This window comes from Culex quinquefasciatus, chromosome 3, assembly GCF_015732765.1.
Source record: "Culex quinquefasciatus strain JHB chromosome 3, VPISU_Cqui_1.0_pri_paternal, whole genome shotgun sequence".
Classification (NCBI taxonomy): Eukaryota; Metazoa; Arthropoda; class Insecta; order Diptera; family Culicidae; genus Culex; species Culex quinquefasciatus.
This window is the reverse complement of record NC_051863.1, coordinates 21,420,601-21,445,477: the sequence shown is the minus strand read 5'-3', so window position 1 is coordinate 21,445,477 and position 24,877 is coordinate 21,420,601. Positions and strand designations below refer to the sequence as shown.

The window sequence follows — 24,877 nt, the reverse complement described above, 5'->3', positions numbered from 1 at the left end:
CTCGTTTTCGCGAATCCATTTTTGGGAAACGCATGCGGTTTCTTGTTTCCAACCTTTTTCAACAAAAAAATCCAAAATTGAGAGTTTTTTACGGTCCTACAAACATATGAAACACAATACAGTCAACCCCCGGTGGTTGGTCACTTTTTCGTTTGACACTTTTTTAGTTTGTACCACGGACGAACGGACATGACACGAAGTTTCAAAAAGTGAGGCTGGTTTTCTTTTTACTTCTTCTTAGCGCAATCCTGCGCAAGCGAGATCGCTTGTGTCAAAATCATCGCGCTACGTGGTTTCAAACGTAAACAAAGCCAGCTGATGCCACAAATTCATGAGCACTTTTTGAAATGGTTGTATGAATTTATAATAAAAATTCAATTTTTATAAAGTTTTCAGCAATTTCAGTATAAAAGATGATTTACCTAGAATCATAAAGGAAAACTCAATGCCAAAAAACTGTTTCTAAACAAATGCTGAATATTTTAATTAATTATTTCATAATACATTATTAGAAATCATGCGTAATCGCTCGATGCTACTTCGACAACTTGAATGTAGATGGTGCTAGTGATAGTTTGCTTCAGAAATTTGAAGAAAATTTGTTCCTGGTGTCATGTCCGTTCGTCCGTGTTTGTACCCCGTTGGTTGGTCAAAGTCAAACTAAAAAGTGACGAACTGTCACTTTTTACACGGCGCTCACGCACACTATCAAAACAAACGTTTAGTAGTGTGTGTGAACTCCGTGTAAAAGGGGTGTCAAACTAAAACGTGACCCCGTTCGTTTGACAACAGTTGGTGTCAAACCATCGGGGTTTGAGTGTAGCTTATAGGGTAAAGTTTTCGAGTGTAACATGGAGTTAAATTTTATCTGTCAAGTGTCTTTAGTAAGTTTGTAGAAAATTATGAGAACAGTTTAAAAAAATAGTTGCACTCTTAAATTAACTAAACATCTTTTAAATAACTGCACGGAGAAAAATCTGTTCCTGAAATCGTGAACAAGTGTTAATGAAAGTCGGAATCGAGAACAAAGTGTTCAAATTCTATGCCACGAATTTGAAAATTGTGCCATGTAATTTGAACAGTTTGTTTGTGATTCATAATTTCATTAACACTTGTTCAAGATTTTGGGAACAGATTTTTCTCCGTGTACTTTAATATGACACGAATACCACTGAAGTAAGGGCAATACAGTACTTTCGGCTGTAATCTTTTTTATTCATCAACCTCCTTGTGACATTCGACTTTCATCAAATCATCGGATATAGTGCATCATTCTACTCACACGATACGAATCAAACCCATCAAATAAATAAAACACAACCAACAATGCAAAAATTACGACTCTCCTTCATTCACATGGCTATCGATGACCATCAATCGACCAACAACCCATCCTCTGATCCGCTGCCAATCCAGCAATAGAATCGGTCAGCAGCAGCAGTGCGGTTCAGTCAAATTCAATCAATTTGCATTCGACGCCAATCGCGCCGGGGCAATTAGTATTGCCCTCCCAGTTGCGGCACTTGGACAAGATTTGCATGAATCAAAGCCAAAAATTTGACCGACCAAAAAACACATTCCACAGAACGTAACGAAATTGCGCACATTCTTTTTTTTTTCGCGATTCCAGGAAATGGGCCACCCCTCGTGATTGACAGCGAGGGGGGTGGGCCGATTGTTTTGACAAATTTGATCGCCACACAGAACGAGGGGTACGTAACAGCAGGAATTTCCCCTCACCTACTCACTGTTGAACAAGTAGTGGCACGTGCCTTCCAGAATTTGGGGGAGTAATAGGGTCATCCAACAATGTTATCAATAATTTTAGCTTTCTCTGATGGAATTAGATAAAACTTTTTTTAATTAATCTGTCCTCAAATGTAAAAAAGATAAACACAATGCAAGTTTTTTATTTTTGAAATTAGTAATCAAAATAAACAGGGAACCCTATTGCGGCGAAACGATCGATCGGAATCGAATCGTGAGTGGAAATCGAATTAAGCTATATTAAGAACTGCGAAACAGGCACTTTGTTTGCGTGGTTCAATTGACTCCAATCAATAATATTCGCAAACCTCCGCTGGCTGGGGGGTCTGTTTCTTTTCCCTTACTTGATTGGCACCTTTTTCTTGATTTTTCTGAGGAAAGAAAACTAGATTTAGTTTTATTTAAAAATTTAGGTCTATTTAAAAAAAAAACTAATATTTATAAATTTAAGTTTATTCCAAAAGTACAGACTATTGCCCAATTATTTAATGATGGTGCTCCCCTCGGGATTGTGCCCGTCGTCATTTATTGTGGGCAATAAAAATAAAAATTTATAAATATTTTCGCTGCATCAGGCACAACCAACTGATACAGACGTCAATCATTTTTGATGGCGTGTGCTTCTTGCGAATACAATGTGCCAATTTGATAGTTTGTGTACTACTTTTTTGGCATGTTTAATTTACACAATTTTAGTTTGCAAAACAAACTTGGGATCGGCCAATCGGATTTTACTATTTATAAACAATTTTGATTGGAAAATTTGCTGCTGTTTTGATTTAGTTTGTACGTATTTTCACCTTTAAAATCAATAGCTTATCAAACAGATGACTCAATTGCATTAAGAGGTTGACAACAAATAGAAGACAAAATATTCATACTACAAATTTATCGCTCATAAAAGTGCACACTAAAATAAAATTATCGACTCTTTCAATTAGGCCCCACGCGCATTACCCCTACAGTAATAATAACACAAGCCACGCTGTCAACCTTGAGAATCGAAACGAGCAAAACAATAACAAAGATGGCGGCGGTGGCGGCGGCCACTTAATTGGAACCGCGCTCATCAGCATCCCGCTGTGTCGCCGCCCCAAACAAACAATTCCGGACATATTTGTTTATACCGACCGACACACGAAGTTTGCTCTGTTTTTTAGCAGTCGCGGCGGCGCGAGTGCAAACACATCCAGAGAGTGTGGTGAGAATCGTAGGTGTAAATATTTAATTAAATTTACCCCTCCGGTTCACCTTTGGCCAGCCGCCGCCGATCGCAGTAAGCCGCGGAGCATATTTAATGCAGGTTGAGGTTATGTCAAGTTTGAACTTGCTTCTGGTTTATTCTAAAAAAAAAATAACCAAATATTCTCAAAGTTGTTTAACTTAACTTTTATTTTCATTTCACTCTCACTGAACAGCAAAAAAGTCAAAATGTAAAGCTGATCATAAAAAAATATCGACTCAATCCTTATTGTCGACGTTGACTGCAATGTCCAATATCCATACCCATTAAATTTATTCCGATTTTATGAGCCTTCTTATATGCCCCGACGGTGGATCGCTTTCGCGTGGCCAATGGCAATTATACCTGTCACCTTGCTTTATCGTAAAGCACGGTTAATTGGATTAGCAAAAATGTCCAGAAAAGCAAAAGGTTTCGGCAAGAACAGATATTGTGCGTATTACCCAAAAAGACACGCGGCAAACCAGCCTCGAAACAGCGCGTTGTTTTTTTTTATCTTCTTCGAAACACTGGGCATTGTTGCCAGGTATGTTTTCTATTGCACTTAAAATGCAAGAAAAAATCGCTGACAACTATGTCTACGGCACATTATGAAATGCCACGCGGCATGTACACTAAAACCCCGTTGGTTTGACACCAACTGCTGTCAAATAAACGGGGTCACTTTTTAGTTTGACACCCCTTTTACACGGAGTTCACACATACTATCAAACGTTTGTTTTGATAGTGTGCGTGAGCGCCGTGTAAAAAGTGACAGCTCGTCACTTTTCAGTTTGACTTTGACCATGGCTTTCTACCTAAGGTACTCGCGATTGAGTGTGTAGTAGTGCGGTTGTCAAAATCGATATCTCTGACTCTCTCACTCCACTGACACTGACTTTGTTTATGTTTTGGTTTTCCGGGCACGGTCCATTGTTCGTTTGTTATTGTTTTGGTTTTAGTGGCACGGAGTCATGCACTCACACTAATGCAAAGCAAGATCGCGAGTACCTATGATATACAGCCTTGGACTTTGACCAACCAACGGGGTACCAACTAGAAAAGTGTCAAACGAAAAAGAGACCAACCACCTGGGGTTGAGTGTACCTTTGAGAAAAACGGACAGTACAGAACAATAAAATCACAACAATCTGCAGTCCCGATTAGTCCCAGTTGACGGAAGCTCATTTTAAGATCCTTGTATAATCGGATTTCAGGTATTTCATACTTCGGATAATCGTGGCTTAGAAATATCGAATCAGGGCTGTAATATTATTGTTATCATATATTATTATTAAAGTGGACTCTCTGTTTGTCGATATTCTTTACCTCTTTACTAAATCGGACGAAGACATTTTTTGTATTCTTTTTAATTTGGCTGAAACATTGTGGCGGCTTTAGATACCGGAGGAACAAAAAACTCGATATAAACCATTTAAAAATAATACACTTGAGATTCATAGGGAGGGAAAAAAATATTCAGAAACTGAAATGAAAAAAAATTGAAATTAGGATTTAACAAATCCTCCGGAAATTCAAAAATCTAAATTGAAAAAAGTTAAAAAAAAGCTCATATTTTTAATTTTTTAACCTCAAAACTCAAAAAAATTACTTTGATCTAATCAGAGCAAAATTTAAGGAAATAATAATTGTGTGATTCAAGTACGAACTGTATTTAAATTTTTCAAATTCCTGGATTTAAAAATTTTAATTTTTGAATGAGCAAATTTTCATTTTTTTCGAAATATGGAATTTTGAAGTTTTGAGAATATCTGTAATTACCAAATTATTATATAATCGGAATTTCAAATTGGGAAATTTTATATTTTTCTATTTTTGAATTTTAAGTTCTTCAATGCTTTAAATATTAAAATTCTTGAATATTCAACTTTAAATATTTCAAGATATTTAGTATTTTTGATATCTGGATTTTAGATTTTTTCAGAATTTCTGAATATCTGAATGAACTATTTTTGTGTTTTTGAATTGTTGAATTTTATTTTTTTTAGATTTGAAGATTTGAATATGTCTATTTTTGAATAACAAAGTTTGGAAAATTATCAATTTTCAAGTTTCTGAATTTTACTAAAGAATTTTTGAGATTTTAGGCTTACCAAATTTATATTTTTTCAATATTTGTTTGATTATGATCCTAAAGTAAAAAAAAAAAAAGGTAGATTTTTACATACAACGATAAAAGGCATGCCAGAGAACCATTTATTTATAATCACCTTTTTTTATTTTCATGCAAAAATCAATAATTCGACTAGTCAACATTATGCGCTGGATCAACTGTTGTCCCCATGAAACGAGCTGTCGTGCAATAAATAAGAGAATGATGGAACAAATCCGCATAAATAATTTCAAGATTGTTCAGGTGCAACCGGGCGAATAAGGCTCTTAACTGCTTATTTAATGGCGGTGTGCAGGATGCCGCACTATTTAATCATTTTCTGGCGTACATTTAATTTTGCCGCCCAAAACCAATTTGAAAAAAAAATCAAATTTTCTTTTCTTGATTTGTGTGCACCTACGTCAAAGACCAAGATTGTTTACTTTTTACTCTTTGGTCTGTCAGTCTTGGTCTGACAGATAAGGTCTGACAGTTTTATCATGGATTTTGGTCTGGTCTAGGCGAGGGATAGGACACAGCACTCTCCTGGCAATATACTTGTCAAACTGTCAAAAAAAAGGCTGCCACAGTCCAGACTCGATTATCCGAAGTTTCGATTATCCGAAGCTCGATTATCCGAAGATTTGTATGAAACTTTAGATAATACAAAAAAAATCTTTTTTCATTTTAATTTTTTTGTCATCAAATTCGACTTATGCAACCCCATTTTGGTCAAATTTTTAATAGTGAATTGCCTATTAAATTATAAAATGCATTTTTCAATTGTTCATCGCCGCTATTTTGGCCGCCATATTAGATTTAAAATCTTTAAATTAGGGTAGGGTAGTCATCAATGAGACACTTTTGGTTTTCAACTTTCAACGATTTTTCTAATTTTTTCATCAGCATGTTTTAATGAGCTTTTTGTTGTATTTTCTTTCGTTTAGTGTGTTCTAACATTGACCAAAATATGAGATTGATCCGACATCTACAGCCAAAGTTATTCAACTGTCTCATTGTAGACGCACTTGGCAGGAACAATGAGACAGCTGGGCAACAATGAGACACTCTACAAAAATCAATACTTTTCTTGTAAAACATCATGTTTTTGTTTTGTTCCATAACAGGTGACTTGCCTTGAACATTTTATAGCAATTTTGCCAACATGAAACATGAATTAACAAAAGTTATACTAAAAAGTATTTAATTTTTTTAAATTCATATATTTATACCAAATATCTTTGTATTTATGGTTAAATGAAGTTAATACTCCATAAATATGCCAAAAATCACTTTCAATTCATGTTTTGAAAGATTTACATGGATTTTGGAATGTTTAATGAAGAAAAATCAAAGTGTCTCATTGTTACCCGTGGGCTAAATTGACAGCGCTGGATTCTGGGTATATTCTAAATTTTGGTCAAACCTAATGAAAGGACATTGTAGCCCAACTCAATCCCTATGGAACGTCGAAAGAAATTTGAAAAAATATTAGTTTTGGTGCAAATGGCAGCCTAGGAGCGATAAAGTATTTTTTATCCATAATTTACTTTTACACCCCAGAATCAAACATTTATGAATTACTTTTCAAGGGAGTATTCATAACCAAAGCCATTATTATGGCAGACGTGTATCCAGTAGACACATCTTTCCCCCAAATATGAGCCTGATTGGTTGAAACTACGACTTGTGAGAGCCATTTTATCATTTTTCCCCGTGTCTCATTGATGACTACTCTACCCTACTTTAGGGTAGTTAAGAATTCATTATAGCGTCCAATTTCCCGGGGTTACTAAATTCCGGGACTTCCCGAGAAATTTGAAATTTATCGAAAATTGTTCTGATCCTGGTTCTGATTAATATTTTGTAACAAAAATGTATAGAATAACATCTTAAATGGACAAAATAAGTGTAAGGATCGGTTGGATCCTAAAATCAAGCTTAGATTAATGATATTATTGTTTACAGCGATAAAACTTATTTTTCTGAGTACACCAATGATACCAATGATACCAATGATGGATTTTTAAATCAATTTTGAAAAATAAACCTCGCGGTCCTTCAGAAAAGGTCCTACTTGACAGCTCTTTCCAATGGGACCATAGTTGATCCATCGAAAAAATGTTGTCTTGTCAACTTTTTTTTGCATCAAATTAAAAAAAACTAATTAGAATTGGGTTTTAAGCGTGTTTTCATCGTTGTACATCAAAATTTACAAAGGGCTTTATGACCCTATTGATGCCTTGACTGCTTGTAAAAACGCACAACTTCAAGAAAAATTTATAAATTTTCTAAATGTATATGCTGTCTTTCAATTCGTACAAAATATCAATAAAAAATGATTAGTATTTTGTTTGTTAAGAAGTATGTATTATATTTTAATACATACTAAAGTCATACTTAAGCCTGTCAATCAAAAAAAAGACAAAGGATTTTTTTGTGATTTGGTTATCCGAAGATTCTATTATGCAAAGTGAAATTTTTCCAAGGCATTCAGATATCGAGTTTGGACTGTTTTATTAAAAAAAAAACCTTTCTTTTTTTTGTATTAAACTTTGTGAAACTTGAATTGCGACCTGAAACTAAGTTATATTCCAAGTTCTAGTTTTGTTGAATCAACTGTGTAAACCTAGCTGTAAAAATAACTAGTTTAACACTCTTGTCTCAGTGCGTCACTACAGCTTAGGATGTATGCATATTACCGTCGACCTGCAGCAAGGTGGGCAGTTCCGTTCTGATGAGAATTGGTTCACGTGCGCACACCGGTTCCACCGCGGAGCCTTACTATACACGCGGTGTATAGAGGTATTACACCGGTTGACCTCATCGAGCCATAAATCAACATCGTTGCAAAATGTTTCCCCCCGCACCACATGTGAGTGTCTGCAACGCATTCGTGGTGGTAAAGTAATTTCAAGAAGCCTAAAAATGCCATCCAATTTGAGACGTGTGTGTGAGTGATCGTGGATCGTGGAATCGATTCCCAGTGAAGAAATCGAGTTTTTAACTGAATGACAGCACACTCGATGATCGATCATTCAAGATCACGGTCAACCGGCTGTCTTGTCACACACACACGCACACGATCAAGCAACACGGCTTATGTTGTTCCGTCACCACTCGATCTGGCTGGCTGTCGTCGAACTAAGTGCGTGTCAGAGAGAGAGAGGGATCACTTTTGTGTATTAATTACAGAACTTATTGGTATGTGGGAGGAAAAAAAGAATGGTGGAAGTTGTTTAACCAACAAAAGTGCGTAACTTTTTGTCAGAGTGCAGTGATGTAAACAAAGTGCTGTCACATTTCATAACTTTCATTCTACATTAACTTGACACTTTTTTTAGAACTGTCACTTTTTACATGGTGCTTACACACACTGTCAAAATGAAACTTCAAACTATTTTCGACTAAAAAAGTCTCCAAGTCGAGACTTGATCGCTGGATCACGTGAACCGAGCGTTACTCATCTTGAAAATTACTCGCCCCAACTAAAAAATTGGCTGTCGTGCCGCGTCGCGGCCGAAGTAAATTGCACTTGGGCGTAAAGATCATGCTAAATAGATAAATTGTATCGTCTCCACACGGAGGATGTCCAGCCCGAGACTTTTGTGCCGAGTCCAATGGGGAACACCAATTGCGACGACGGCGATGGTGATGATGATAATGTGGTGTGAAAAAAAAGAAGATCATCGCATTGATGTGTGTGAGTATAGTGTCATTCGGATAAATTGTGTGGCACAGGGGATGGACCGCAAAGATTCCAGCAAATTGGCCAGATTGACGTCACAGACTGTCACGGCGAGTCAACGTGACGGATGTGGAGAATGATGGTGGCGACTGTTCGGTGATTTGATCAGATTCGTTCAGAACAAAGGTTTTCGAACTGATGACCTTTGAAATCTAATCTAGTGGCCTAAAAACCGACATATATTTTCCAATTCGACGTGATCGAACTTGTCTCAAAAAAAGTCACGGGGTTCGACTGGGATTGAACCCAGCACAGCTCAGGTTAGAGGCAATCATACTAACCACTGCTCCACCGACATTGAAATATACTGTTAACTATTCAGAAGCACTTACAAACTCCTTTAAATCGATTTGGCTAGAGTTCGAAAATAGGTAAACATTGAAATGTTTACATTGTGTCTGTGCGGGATAAGCTCCTTGTTTACATCCAAAGTTACGCCCTATTTTACATTTGTATGATTAAATTTACCACGAAAACATTCAAAGCATTCTTCTCGAGAGTGAATTAAGCTGTGTTTACATATTTGAACAAAACAACAGATGTCCCTTTTCGACCGTTCTCTTCGCCCAAAACGTGACCAATCACGTTTTGGGAGCTGACTCGGCCACAAGAACGAAACAAAATAAACACTTTTTTCCCTCCCGAAATGTCAAAAACCACTGTGCGTCGATATTTGCGATTGTAATTTACATCGGAACGGCTTCGTATTGTTATTATTTTGTTCACGGTGAACGACAACGACCGACACGAACGAGGTGATTATTTTATATTTACAACATCCAATTTTAAACGGACCAACCCGAAGGAAGTACTACAGCGCGCTGCTGGGAACGAAGATCACAATAAATCTGCATATAATGGAGGACCCAAGAGGTGGATTATACCTGGAGAGAATGGCTTCCAAGGAGCAAGGCAAATTGATTCCATTGATACGTCCACGACGACAAAAGTTCAGAAGTCATGACGACGTTTTGTGCTACACGGCGAAAACACTCTGTTCGACAAGCCAAGAATAACAAGGGCCAACAAAGTATGCCCTGCGCGACGGATACGCCCTTTTACTTCGTCGGCACGGCTTTGCCGTGAGGAACCTCTAATCGAACACGACCAAAAAAAGTTGAGTTCGACAGAACCGAAATATAAAATGTGTCAACCTATAAATTCATCACCTTGAATGTTTTGACAGATCAGTTCATATTAGAAGGCTGCGCCTCCTTCGAGGTGCAGAGATTCCCTACTTCGCATTGGTGTTGACCTTTTGAACAGGCTCGATACGTTCTCTTTGGAGTCGGATTATGAAGTGAGTACAGCGAAGCTCACCGGTGAAGAAATGGTCTGAACCGATTAAGCAATGATTTGTAAGATCTTCGTCGGAAAGGATTAAAGGTATTTGCGATTTGCAGGTAATCCGATCCGCCAAACTTTTCGCAAGCTCGCCCCGAATCATTACCCAAACATGGTTGCTCAGTCAGTTCCGATTTCGGAGCCAAACTCGCGTGTGACGCTCGGTTCGCTTCCTAATGGTGGCCAATGGCCTGCAGGCATCGCTACAAAACAAGTTTCCCCTCGAGTTGGTCAACGAACAGATCAAAGCTGCGCGATAGCGTCAGTCAACGACTCTCAAGAGTTGGCAAGGTGTCAAAATGGGGTTCCGACGCTGCTGCACTGCCGCGAGTATGGTTCACTTCGTTGAAACCACTTGTCTGCACACTTGTGGTCACTTGATCGATCGGGAAGACCATTATTGGGTGCACTGGAACCACCTTATTCAGCTCATCAGTCGAGCGTCCTATTTTCGACCTATCAGAAAAAAAGATAATCAAGTAGCCCATGACAAACGGTGTCATCGCTCAGCGATGATATTTTCGTCGATGATTTAATCGCTTGCGATCGTTCGAAACTCTTCCTAATCGATGGTCTCATTTTCGCGATCTCCGGTGTAAAACCAATCAAGCGGCGGCGGCGTTGGATGTGCAAATCCCACCAACAAAAAGAGCCAAGCCAAATTCGGAAGAAGGAAGTTGCACTCGACTTGTTGCGCTGAGTATCGTGTTCGTCGTCCAATTCAAATCCTTGACGCGAGGAGGCGTGATAATTCGAAGATTTGTTCTCACCGATAGTGCGGCATCGCCAAAGCAAAGCAGCCCAAGGTCAACGGCGAACTTTACGCGAAACAAGCTCTTCTCAAAAGTGTAGTGACTTGTGGATTGAGAATGATGAGAAGTTGGTACGTTTCGGTACACTCAGTTGCAGAGGAAATTGTACAATTTTAGTGTGTGAAACCGAATTTTATGGTTTAGTTTCCAAGTGTGTCGAGATTTGAAGAGAACTTTCATTTGTGCTAACGTTTTCACAGCGCTTAAGATATCAAATTGTTTCCAACTACTGGCAATAAATTCTCCTGTACATGCTTTAACGTTTCACGTGAAAATAATCCCAAAACATGTAATTGATAATCAAGCACTTTCAACAAAAAAAAACTCCCTGAGCCACTTGACGTTTTGCCTATTCTCGTCGAAAAACGAACGAGAAGCGAAGGCATGGTGGGCCTCTACCACCAATACCACCAGCAGAGCGCCAGTGATGCCAGGAGACTTCTTCTTGAAACGCTACTTTTTGTTAGTTTAATCCTAAATGTTTGTTTCAAATAACATGAACTGGCATCAGTAAAAGTGCGCTGAAAGAAACAAAATTGTTGGCCGATAATAGAAGTTGCGTGGACAACAGGGAATTCCAGTCAGACGAGAATAGACTTTGAAAATATTTCTGTAAAATGCTTGCAAAAGAAATAGAAATAACTTTTGATAAAAGTCAAATTAAGTAGAAATATCCACAAAAAGCTGCTCTAATGGCTGGTGTTCTTGGTTTGAGTAAATTTCAAGGAACTTCCTGAAATATCGTGCTGCTTTCAGACACCACCGCTTAGAGTGATGGGATTGAGTATAATAATGATCGTCTTGGCTGGAAACAGTGAAACAACTTAAACTTAAAAACTTTGGCTTAATTTTATTACTATTTTTTTTAACAATGATCTGATCTGCAACAAAGTGTACCCAACGTACGGCAGTTCTGCTCCGCTCTTTCGCGACTCACAGCTTGGATCAGCTGTCCTCCTCAGGTGGTGTTGCAAGGTGTAACGACGATGATGTAGCGCAACCGTAAACAACCGGGGCTTCTCCATATTTGCTCCGTCCCATCACCTAACACGGCCGTGATGACGCTAATGCCGACAGGAGGCAGCCACCTTTTGACACGTCGTAAATCATCCGTCTGTATTGATATGTTAATTTGCCGCACTCGAGCGAACCGCGTCTAATCTGTGTCCCGCTCAAACGGGTTAACTACCTGCTGGTGTCGCGTGATCCACGTGATCTACTTATCTCATTGTGGAAGAGATTGAAATCGGATCATTCTAATCGGTGTCCTTGGATGGAACCAACCCAGTTTTATACGCCGCCGGAATATTGTAATCGAATGAATTCAGATTACACCTTAGAATAGCACCCACTCCTACTAATCAATATCATAGACTTTAAGTATTAAATTAGAAAATTATCTTAACTTTAAAATAGAATAAAAATGCGAAACAAAAACGTCCAAGAATTTTCTAGATTTGAAATGGCCGTTATTTCCTTGCCCTCGTCAATAAATTACAGTTTCACATCCAGTAGTCTGTGATGAAACCCCCAGTAGGCCTTGCATTTTCATCACTGACTGGCAGACACCCCTTTTGTTCTGTTGGCAAGTCAACAGAGACTACAAAGACAGTGTGAGTAGCTGCTGGTTGGCACAGCCTCGTTAGATCCGCGAGTGTGTCAATAGTTGAATCGTTAGGTGATCTTATTAGCGCTGTTCTAGTCGCAGACGTTTCATCGGTTGGTTTCTACTTGAGTGGAAATGTGCGCTCCAGGAAATTACAGAGTAAAAGTTGACATTTTATGTTTTAACATCAAATTAGGATCCTTTCATAAAATCAAAATGAAAAAAAAAACTATCAACTCAAATATAACTACCAGATAGCAGCTTCTGGGAACCTGTCCAAGGGGTGACATAGCAGGCGGCGCGGAGCGTGGTGTCAATAACGTCTGCTGAGGTCTGAACGCGACCGAGCGAACGTGGTTTGTGCGGTTTCTCTACACTCCGGCCCGGCCCACTAGATCGGAAAGAGCGGACGACCTTGAACTCTCCGGTGGCGCAAAGTGCGACTTGCTCTCGTACTGCATCATGAGAGCGATTTGTCTTTCAGTTTACAACTGGAAAACATCCGATTTGATGATTTGTTGGCATTTTGTTTGTCGTTTCTAGTCCAATAAACCGTAGATTCGATTATCTAAAGCTCAAATTAGTCAAAGTGGTCGATTGACCAAAAATGACGAATTTCTCGTCACAGTGTTCTGATACAAACAATGATCGAGCTCGAGCTGTCACAGTCCTGCGAAATATGTTGGCTTACATATCGGGCGGTCAGTCAAAAAAAAATAGTTGGAAGTCACCTGACAAAAAAACTTGTGCTAGAAAGAGACAGCAAATCGTATGTAAACAAACCCACAGTTACCATGTAACATTATTTTGTGGTAAATTTCTGACTAGAAAGCCTTATGTCGCTTTAGAGCAATTTGTTGGCTTATTGTATAAGACAACTTGTTAAGGAGCTACTAGACTATGGCAAACAAACATACAAACTCGCAATTTTTGTGTTTGACAGTTTGCCAAACTCGCAAAATCGTTTGCGGCAAACTTGCAAACAAAGCAGTCCGACGTTTCTGTAAACAAATGCAGCCAAACTGCCAACAAGTTGGTTAGTTGGCGAGTATGTTTGTTTGTTTGTCATAGTCTCATAACTCCTTTAGTTTACACTATTTATCAGGTCAGGATAGTCAATTTAGAAAATTTAGAAAAGTTACAAAGAATCTAAAAATAGGGTCACAAAGTAAAATTTCAGCTAAACAAAACAAACCATGAACATATATCTTAACCCTCTCAAGCCTTAATTAAAAAAAAATAGTTGATGGTGAAAATAAGACTCTAACGACCATGCGAAAACTATAGGCTAGTTTTGGAAATTTTCAATTTTGGTTCATATATGACCCATCACTGCCATTAGGCCATTAGGCATGAAAGGGTTTACTTTAAAATTCAGTTTTTCTGTTTTTTCAATATTTATTGCAATATTATTACTTGCAAATTATTGGGATTTTTTCATACATTTCGAATTTTCATAAAACATTTCGAAAAATACTCAAAATTTCAGTTTTTTGCAATATGGGTATCAAATGATCGGAACTTTTTCATACAATTGGAATATAATAAAAACATTTTTTGAAAATACCCAAATTTTCACTCAACTATTATCGAAAATATACTCCAAATTTCAGTAAGACACGGGGAAGTGGATGGGAATGTTAGTCCGATACTTGAGTGATAGAGACCGCCCAATCAACTGCGTCTTCTTTTTTTTAAATACTCAAATTTTTCACAAAACTACGTATTTTTGAAAAAATACTCAATTTTTTTTTCATAATATGGGTATCATATGATCGAAATTTTTTCATACATTTCAAATGTAATAACAACCTTTTTTGAATGTACACAAAATTTTCACAAAACTACGTATTTTCGAACAAAAACACTCAAAATTTCAGTTCAGTTTCATTGAAATTTTTAGTTTTTTTTTAGAGTTTTGGAAAATTTTGGGTATTTAAAAAAATGTTAAAGCTTTCGAAATTTATTTAAATATCTCGATCATTTGAACCCATATTGTGAAAACACTCAATTTTAAGCATTTTTTCGAAAATACGTAGTTTTGTAAATAAAACAGTATTTTGAAAAAAAAAATAGTTACAACTTTCGACATGTATGAAAAAATCCGGATCGTTTGATATCCGTATTGCAAAAAAACTGAAATTTTGAGTGATTTTTAACGAAAATATATAGTTTTGTAAAAATGTTGAGTATTTAAAAAAATGATACTTATTACCAAATTTATGAAAAAAAACCCCAATCAATTGATACCCATATTAAAAAAAACTGAAACTTTGAGTATTTTTTCGAAAATACATATTTTTGTGATTGTTTTTAGGATTTTCAAAACATGTTGTTATTACATTCGAAATGTATCAAAAAATCCGATCATATGATACTCAAAATGTTACAAAAATTAAATTTTGAGTATTTTTTCAAAAATACATATTTTGTGAAATTTTTAGTATTTTCAATAAAAAAAAATTATATTTAAATTGTATAAAAAAATCCCTATAATTTGATACTAATATTGCAATAACAATAATTTTGAGTGTTTTTTAGAGAAACATTGCATTTTCAAAATACAGGAAAAATACGTATTTTTAGAAAATTATTATGTAAGTGCAATTGATAGCTGACATCATCCCGATTCCAAAAAACCATAATTTTTTTATGTTAGTATGATTTTTCATACGATTATAGCCAATGTCTCCCAAAAAGCCAAAATCCCATAAGCTCTGTGCATCAGTTAAGCACTGGGCTGTGCTTAACCGAGGCAGCTAAACAAATCTAAATCAGGGGAGCAGTGCAAAACCGGGACATGACTGTATTGCAATTTTAGCGAAAAAACTTGATTTTCCTGTTTTCGCCATTTTTCCGTAATCAGTAATCAGGATTCAGATTGTATGTTTATTGCATTGAAATAAAACTTTTTAACAAATAATTGTAAATAGAAAAATGTTTCGGCAAATCAATGAGAAATGTATTAAATTAGGGGAAATGTACCCATTTTAAGCCTAATAAGCGGTCGTGTTTGAATGGTGCTGGATAATCTGGAGTGTTCCTTGAAATTTACTAAAACCAAGTACACCAACGAGTAGTGCAACTTTTTGTGAACATTTCTGTTTATTTTCTTTTTTACTAAAAGTTATTCAATTCCTTTCACAAGCATTTGCAAAAAATATTTCCCATTTTTCTCTTTTCAGCTTAGTTATTTTTTCTTCCAGCGCTCTTTTGAGTCTGCTTAGTGCTGCCAATTGTGATAAATTTTAAGCGAACACTCACGAAAAGTTGCATTCATGGAGAATGTTTCCTGACATCACTGGCTCACTCCAACAGGCGCTGCTGGTGGTGTTGGTGGCCACCCTTTGTTCTTTATTTGCCTTCGCGTCTCGCTCGGTTTTCTCCAGCCTTTGATTGGAATGGGTCGTCAAAAGTCAAACGTCAAAAGACCTGGCGCGTTTGTTTTTTTTATGGCTCTTGCTAATTATTTACAAGTTTCGGGATTATTTTTCAAGTGAGTGACTAACTAATGTTCCAAAGTACGTGTTGCCGGTAGTTGGAAGCAGTTTCATATCTTAAGCGCTTTGAAAACGTTACCGCAAGGGAAAAGATATTGATGGCGACTTTTGTTAAGCAGTTCTCATCTTGCGTGTGGATGTGTGTGTCAACAAAATGATCAGAAATGGTCTAGCAAAATAGAAATTATGATCAAATGTGTGTGAACTTTGAAAAGAACAAAAACCATGTTAATTACGGCGACAAGACTGCCGCCGAGTCAGCCGTTGAAAGTTCACCAATGTTATCAGCTTCTTCAACTCGGCCGACAATCGAAAGATGAGGGGGGGTCACGTTATGCAGTGAACTATCACTAGGTTAATGTGAGATGTATATATTTTACTATTCATAAACACTGACAGCGCCACTCGCCGTCTTCAGCTCACAATCTACAGAGTTGTGACGTTGCAACGTGTGACGTTTGCGACGTTATCAGCAAACTTAATATTTGAGGTTAAACTGATATTCTTCTTATTATTTCCGTTGACCAAACTTCTTTAAGCTACTCTTCACTAGACTTAAAACATGATCCCCATTTTAGCGGCGCCAAAACGTGACTTATGTCACTTCAGGTTAGTCCAACTGACAAAGCCCGAATAACAACAATTTGTTTATTTTTTTTTCAGATCACGTTTTTCTGCGAGTCCCCCCACACCAAGTCTTCCAAATTTGCACTTTTCGGCTCACTGCCAAAGCCAATTAGGCGAGCGAGCCCAAACAAGTCAGTGCTGATTGAACAATTATGGGGCTGCTGCTGGCAACACTGCCGGCCACATGTGTTCAAACTGGTTTGGCGGACTTCCGACTTTTAGGTGGCTGTACTTGCTTTTCTAGCCGGTGAGGATAATTTTTTTCTGCGATCAAGGAGCAAAAAATGGAGCCCAGTTGCAACGCTAAAGTGTTGCACGTGAAAAAATAAACTTGTTCTACAAGTCAATTGTAAGGCTTGAAGTGATAAGTGGTTGATGGTGGTCATTTGAGTTTAAGTATTTATTTTGAAGAATGTCAAAACTTGAAATTAATGTTTTGTGAATATTTTTTTTAAATTGATTCAGGTTTATAAAAATTAAATTAATACGTCCTTTTGTAAAAACACGCTAGGCAATTCGTTCACGCAGAAAAATGTTTTGTAGAATCAGCCTGTACGAGGTTTGTTTCAACAAAAATTTTGTTGAATATAATCAACGCCGATTTTGCGTTGAAACAAACCTTGATTTTCTCAATTCCACAAAAATCATTTGTTGTTTTGAAAAAGTTGCTTTGACGTTTAGCGTTGATTCAACAAAAATCTAGATTTTCAAATCAACAAAATGTTTTGTTGATTCAAATATGCCTTATTTTTCTGCGTGTTTTAGGGCATTTTTATTGAAGAAGCACAGAAAGGTTTCGCGTAACCTCAATTATAAACATAATTGGCCAATTTTCGCATCCAAAGCCAATTAAGGACACGTGTAAACTGCTGCAGAAGTAATCTCAAACCAACTGTAGTGCTTTTTATTTAGAAAAAGATGTTGCTAACAAGTTTTGTAGATTTAAATGAAAAGAAAAATTATGATTAAAAATTTAAAAAAACATAATATTGAGGTGTCAGCAAAAAGATCCATGAAGAAAATAGTATAAACATTAAATTTGGTTCAAGTTTATTTTAAAGATTTTAAGAAATAATAAGAAAAATCAAAGATAATAAAACTTGAAAAAATCTTTTTTTTTTGTATTGGTATTGGTAAAATCTAAAAAAAAATATTCCTTTTTAACAAAATATCAATTCTCTTTAGTTCTGATATTGTATTTTGAATCGAAGCAAAAAAATGGGAATATCAAATTAAAAACTAATAAATTAACAAATCTTACCTTCCAACAAATCACACGACATCCGCCCAACTGTTCTGTTTCCGGTCGCTGATTTACTTTAGCACAAATGACGAAAGTAATCCAACAGTTGTACGTGAGATGACACGGCAAATTCTTCTCCTTTTTTCAGATCTTACAATATATTAATCATTCGAAGAAGAAGAAAAACACTCCCACAAAACAATATTATTCCGTTTGCACCATCACGATCATTACCGGCAGCAGCTGCCTGGACTTTATTTGCAAAACCCACACTTCAATAATTAAACTTTTTTTCTCTCTCGAAAAATGGCTTCTCACTTGGATCTTCTTCTCAAATGAACCTCACGAAAAAAAAACACACACACACACGCAACCCCACGTGCGTCAATCGCACTAATTTTTCTCACGATTTGCAATACTTTTTTTCCGAATCTTCAATTCCGAACCCAACCCGCAAAGTCATCAAAGCAGGCTCTCCTCATCCGACTGAAGGTCACCAATCCAATATTCGCGATCGAAGCAATCCGTTGACAGAAATTGTGCGGCTTTTCAAACGCCGCAGCTGCGGGTGACAGTTGGTCGGAGTAGTAGGCTGCGCACACGTACACAAATACACGCCTAGCAACGGGGGCACGTAAGGTTGTTGTCGATCGTGAATATATGCAGCTAATGAATGGAAAATAAAGCACACAGCACGGTGGTCGTCAGCTGGATAACCTAGAATGAAAAATAAATAATAAAACAACTGTTTAGCAAAGTTGCATTTTTTCTGGCTCAACCGACTTCAGAATCTCCTGAGGTTAGGGGATCATTTAGGAATAACGTTTAGCGGTTTTTATGATTTTTCAATAACTAACAACTTGAAGCAGAAGTTCTTCGTAAACCACGTGGACCTCAAATTTGAAACTTCCGTAGTAACAGTTCAATAGGGAAAATATGCATATCTAACCAAGCAGTCTATCCCCTCTTACTTTACGCGAACTGTCACTTGAGCAAAAGGGATAAACTGCTTGTTTACAAACGCAGATTCGCCCTATTGAACTGTTACTACGGATTTTCAACTACCCCTGATCTAGATTCTAGACGTTACTGCAAACAAAATCAGGCAAATAAACAAACTGCCAAACTGTAAAAAAAAGTGCGAGTTTGCTTGAGCGTTATAGTCTAATACCTCCTTCACTGGCCTTTTCGGCTGTTCATGAAATATTTTATAAATAGGTTCAGCTCAACCTTTTCACCTTATAACTTGAATTAGAAAAGAAAAAATGTTTTTGTTTTGTAATATTGGCAATTAAATTAAATGAAAATAAAGTGTATTTGGAATCACTTGGATATATTTTACAAAATATTGGAATTAAGATGCACAGCTCCACAAAAAACATCCAACAAATTTTATTACTAAACAACAGCTATGAATTATTGAAATTTTGTAAGGAACATAAACCTAAAAACAATTTGAAAGGACCAATGGAGTTAACTTTAAAAACTTTTTTTAAGTTTACGAATTCGAATATTTAAAATTTTCAAACTTTTTCTTATATTTCTTTCTTTTAGTCAAAAGTAAAAATACGAATTTTATTAATTCATCTTTAACAGATAACAAGTTAACTAAAAAAAATGGGTTTTTTTCTCATCCAAGAGCTCTCGCTTAAATTTTGATCCGAACCGCCTTCGCAAAACTTCGTCCACTTATGACGCCGTTCTTTGTCTCCCAAAAACCGGTAGAGACCTCTTTTATCCGAACGCAATTGGTGTATGTGCAGAAACGGGCAAAACCTCGTGCAAAATGCTTCATACTGAACCAAAAACTTAAAATATATCCACAACAGATTACAAAACAAATTATTGCAAGGAAAAAGTCACACTTGAGCTTGAACCATCTCCTACTTTTTCATGTAAACAAAGAAGGTCCATTCGAAAAAAAAAACATTACGCGTACTCTCTTTTCACCCACTTGGGGGGAACCGTTTGGAACTGTCAAAGTGGAACCATTTTACTGTTCGCCTGAAGTGGCAAGTATTGTAATCGATCATTCAGGAAATTATTGTAAAAAATAAATAACCACATTTAATTGATTTTCCTTTTCTCTTAATATTTTCATTAAATTTTTTAACTTACGAACATTTTGTGATTATTCTCGGAATCACCAGTACCATTACCAGAAAAATCGTCGTCGAGCCATTCTTCTTCAAATAAACCCACTTCCTACAGGCTAATTTCCTTTTCAGCGCCCATCCAGAGGTCGTCTTCATCAGATGATTCCGTTCGAATGGTGCGCGCGATTCCCTTTTTCTAGTACAACACGATGTTTTTCCTGACGGTATACTTTGTCTCGAAAAGTGCACAGCACATCCGGGAGTTCCTGCTTCCAAACCGACTTCGCGAAACTTCACCTGACAAAGTTCTTTGTCTCCCGAAATCTTGAAAAAAAAATCGTTTAACAAATTTCAAAATAAATCATTCAAGTGCGAGGGAAAAGTCACGCTTGGGCTTGAACCACCTTCTACTTTTTTTTGTAAACAAAGTGGGATCATTCAAAAATCACGTTACGCATTCTCACTTTTCATCTCCCAGTGTGTTAGCATTAATTTGACTTATTAGGGAAAATTGTTAAAATTTTAGTTTACAGATCCGCAAAATGCCTAGCGCGTTCAAAATGTTCTATTTTATTTTTACATGACTGGGTATTATCTTTACGAATATTTCAATATTATTTTTTATTTAAAAGAAAATGCAAATTTAACTATTTTCTTAGAAATCCTTAACTATTTTTCATCAAATCTGGGGCACATCAGGACAAATGTAACAAATTTAGACAGCTATTTCAGCCATTTTTTTGCATAAATTTTCTATTATTTTATTGATTTCTCATTTCTCTCCAGTTGGCGATAGATACTCAAAGATAATTTGTATAATATGTTTTATATACAACAATAAATACTAAACTTATCCAAAAAAATTCCTTGTAACGAATTATTTTATTTGTTGTCGAATCTTGTTTTTTTAAGATGTTATAAAATACATTTTAATGCTTTTCTGGTCATGTCATACAAATGAAAACAAATAAAAGAAATATATTTATTTTAAAAAAACTAATTTCATTTGATTGAACCGTTTTATTTTGGTTTCATTGAAAATCCAAAGCACAAACAAAGAACAAAACAAAATTAATTTCTTTCAAGTTATTTAAAAACTAATGTCTTTGTTCAGATTGAAGTGTAGATTATTATCACCAAATAATAAAATAATAGAAGAAAATAATAATGAGCTAATTCTTTGATTTGAAGCTTGAAAAACATAAAAAATATTATGAAAACATGGCATATTATGCTCTGGATGGCAAATGCTTCAATATACAGGATGAAATTGTGAATATGCCCCGGCGAGTTTTTGATCAGAAAAATATTTTTTTATTTGAAATTATTGGACCACATTAAAAAATGAACGTGTATTATTTTTTAAATCACAGGCTTTTCACAGAAAATTATATTTTTTATAATCAGAATAATGTTTTGTAGAAGTCGAGTTATTCTTCAAAAACATACATTTGAGGATAGACCGGATGTCAAAAATTGAATATAAGCTAAAATATAATTTTCCAATGTTGAATAATTTTTTTTTAAACAATACATCCAACTGGGTACCTAAGCAGTCTACTATTTACCAAAAAAAAAACTTGAACACACAAAGCGAGACTTCATCTAAAACAAGCGAGTGGCAAACGCGGTCTGCAAAATAGGGTCACTTGCGCAATTATCGTTCCGTTTGCTGTTGCCTTGATGATATCGAAGCCTACTCTATGTATAGCTAGACGACCACAACTCACCTCCGTCTGCCGGAATCCGCACAAGTGTGTCTGAGTGTGGTTTAGTAGAAAAGTTTTCAAGATCACCACGAATTGGTAGCTCCTCCACACGATTCCACAAACTTCAGACAGAGGTGAACACACACGCAAACGAAAAGAAACGAATAAAAAAAGCACAATTTTCCACTTCGCCACACTTTCTTTTAATCTTCGCGTGGAACACGAGCGTGATCTTCAATTTTATGAAATAAATAAAAAAAATGCCCAACTGTATCAGCAATCGGTCTACAACACTAACTCAGTGGAATCATTATTTTATCAAAAGTGATTTAAACAAATGTCTGACCGTTGCAAAATTTAAAAAACTTTAATAAGCCACAAAATTCTCAAAAATAAACCCAAAACCGCACCGTTTTTCACCAATACACTTGTTCAAAATATTTTCTTTCTAATCGCAGTAAGCCACACGCTGTTCGATTTCGTTATCAGATAAAAAAGAACGCTTTTATTCAATTTCAGCCAATCGTAGCAACCGCGCGAAACGTAAACTGTTGTTCCAAGACACGATCGCGTCGCAAAGCGCGCGCGCGCAAACACTCTGCGATCGAGAGGGCAGCCGACGATCAACTGAAGTTCGGTTTCGGTTTGATGAATGAAAATCGGCCAGCTTGCAGAATCGGCTCGATCGTTGGCAGTGCTCCTGGTTGCCAGTTGAGAAAAACATTAAAGTAAGGAGTTTTTAACATAAAAATGTGGCCAAGACAAAAAAAAGTTACAATTAACTACAATATTTTTTGCATTTTCGGTTTAACTTTTTTAACGTTACAAATTTACATTTAACTTAATGACTTTTTTTCAATTTCAAGAGTTTTTTTAGGGTTCTATAAGGAATTCGTTTCATATGTTAAATATAAGAACTTTTCAAAAAAAAAACTCGAGATTTTGAAAAACTGTTTGAAGACCCGTTACAAATGTTGATTGATAAGAAATATAAAAATCTTCAGGCAACACTATCCTCCACGCGCTTGTGCTCAACTCTCTGGAAAACTATCAAGAGAGTCCGGACCGGAGAACTCATTCTCCTGCAATCTCTCTCACTCTCTCTCTCAGTTTGAATTGCGCGCTCAAGAACACGTGGTGCTATGCAACAGGAAACAAAATGCATTTCAAGGCTTAAAAATCAAAACTTCGCAGCTTACAGCCAAATTTCTCGACAATTTCATGGCTTGAGGGTGCCGAACCCAAAAGTTTGCAGGCCAAGATTTGCAAAAAGCGGACTGATTATTTTTGACACACTGTTGTCTAAGTGTAAAAAGAGATTTGGATTGCCTGACCGTTGCAATAGAGCGTCCAATTTCCCGGAATTACAAAAAATCCCGGGAAACGGGAAATTTTCAACTAATTTCCCTGGAATTCCCGAGAAATTTGAAATTTATCGAAAATTATTCTGATCTTGCTTCTGATTAATATTTTGCAACAAAGTTGAATAAAATTGCAACTTTAATGGTCAAAATAAGTGTAAGTATCAATCAAAAGCTTGATTGATCGTAAAAAGTTATTTAAGAAAATTTATAACTTTATGAATTTTCTTATTTTATATGCTGTCTTTCAAATCGTCCCAAATAAACAAGTATTTATTCTTATTTTTTGCTGAGAAGTATATTTTTAAATCAAAGTGTTTGGACAGTGAGCTCTTCGAGAAACATAATTTTAGAAATGGACAATTTTCCCTTTTTTCGTTTTTTTTCAAATGTGTCCAAGCATTTGAAAAAAAAAACGAAAAAAGGGAATTTTTCAGTTGAAGCTGAACTTTAAGTGGCTTCATCTTGAAAACGGTGCACTTTTTAAACTAAAAAAAGTACTTTTCAAATACACACGGAGAAAAAAGAGCTCCCAAAATCGTGAACAAGCGTTCATGAAAATGGGAACCACGAACAAAGTGTTCAAAATTCATGGTACGTTTTTCAAAATCGTACCCTGGGATTCGAACACTTTGTTCGAGGTTCCCATTTTCATGAACGCATGCGTTCACGATTTTGGGAACTCTTTTTTCTCCGTGCAAATTTGATTTTACATCAAAAAGTAGAGTCAAAAATTTAGTCAAATTTCTCGGCTCGGCGAAAAAAATTGTATCTATGACAAAATAGAGCAAAATATCAAAAGTTGCGTTTTTTTTCCTGCTAAAACATAAAAAAAGTATAAAATTGAATAATACGGATTTTGAAAAAAAATAAATATTCATAAAAAATAAATAATTTGAAGATCGTCAAAAAAAATCTCTGCACCCATTTTTTTTAAAAAAAGGCCTCATCTATACCTACAACTTTGCCAAAGACTCCAAATCGATCAAAAATTTCTTTCAAAAGATACAAATTTTCAAATATTTACGTACCTACCGTTTTTGTATGGCCAAAATTGTATGGATCCTTGTATGGGTAAACCAATGACACAAAATGGCTTCTTTGGTCTTAGGGAAATCCCCCACAAAATTTGAGCCAAATCAAAGTAGGGGAACAGCATCTAATTTCAGCGTGCCTCTAATGTTGCCATATCAGCACTTTGACATTCAATTAGGCTTTCTAGTCACAAATTTACCAACACATTCAAAGTATGTTTACATGACAGCTGGACGTTTGTTTGCATCAGGTTTCCTATCTCTTTCTAGCAAAAGTTTTTTGTCAGGCGACTTCTAGCTGGTTTTTTTGACTGGCTACCCAATATGTCAGCCAACATACTTCGCAGGGCTGTGACAGCTACAGCTCGATCATTGTTTGCATCAAGACACTGTGACGAGGAGTTCGTCATTTTTGAGTTAAATTATATTTTTTTCATTGGGCCTAGAAAGCCTTATTACAGCTCATAAAAAGCGTTTTCAACTGAAATGGACTGATAACCTACTCAATAGGAAGTGAGCAAGCCAGTTGCTCTCAAAAGTTTTGCCAAATTAGTTGTTTAAATAGGGGACCATCCATAAACCACGTGGACACCTTAGGGGGGGGGAGGGGGGTATGGCGATTGTCCACGGTCCATACAAAAAAGATTTTTTTTGTATGGACAATTGTCCACGAAGGGGGGGGGGGGTTGAGATTT

The 24,877-nt window shown here is 36.3% G+C and overlaps 1 protein-coding gene across 3 annotated transcripts in view; it reads right to left on the bottom strand.

The window, feature by feature from the left end:
* Positions 1-22,402, bottom strand: part of LOC6033023 — a 115,432-nt gene extending 93,030 nt beyond the window's left edge. For all 3 annotated transcript variants that reach the window (XM_038259583.1, XM_038259584.1, XM_038259582.1), the window contains exons 1-2: positions 21,809-22,402; positions 18,001-18,699 (exon numbers count right to left, since the gene is read on the bottom strand). The gene's annotated coding sequence lies outside the window, so the exon portion shown is untranslated. The remainder of the gene's footprint in view (positions 1-18,000; positions 18,700-21,808) is intronic.
* Positions 22,403-24,877: the final 2,475 nt, after the last annotated feature.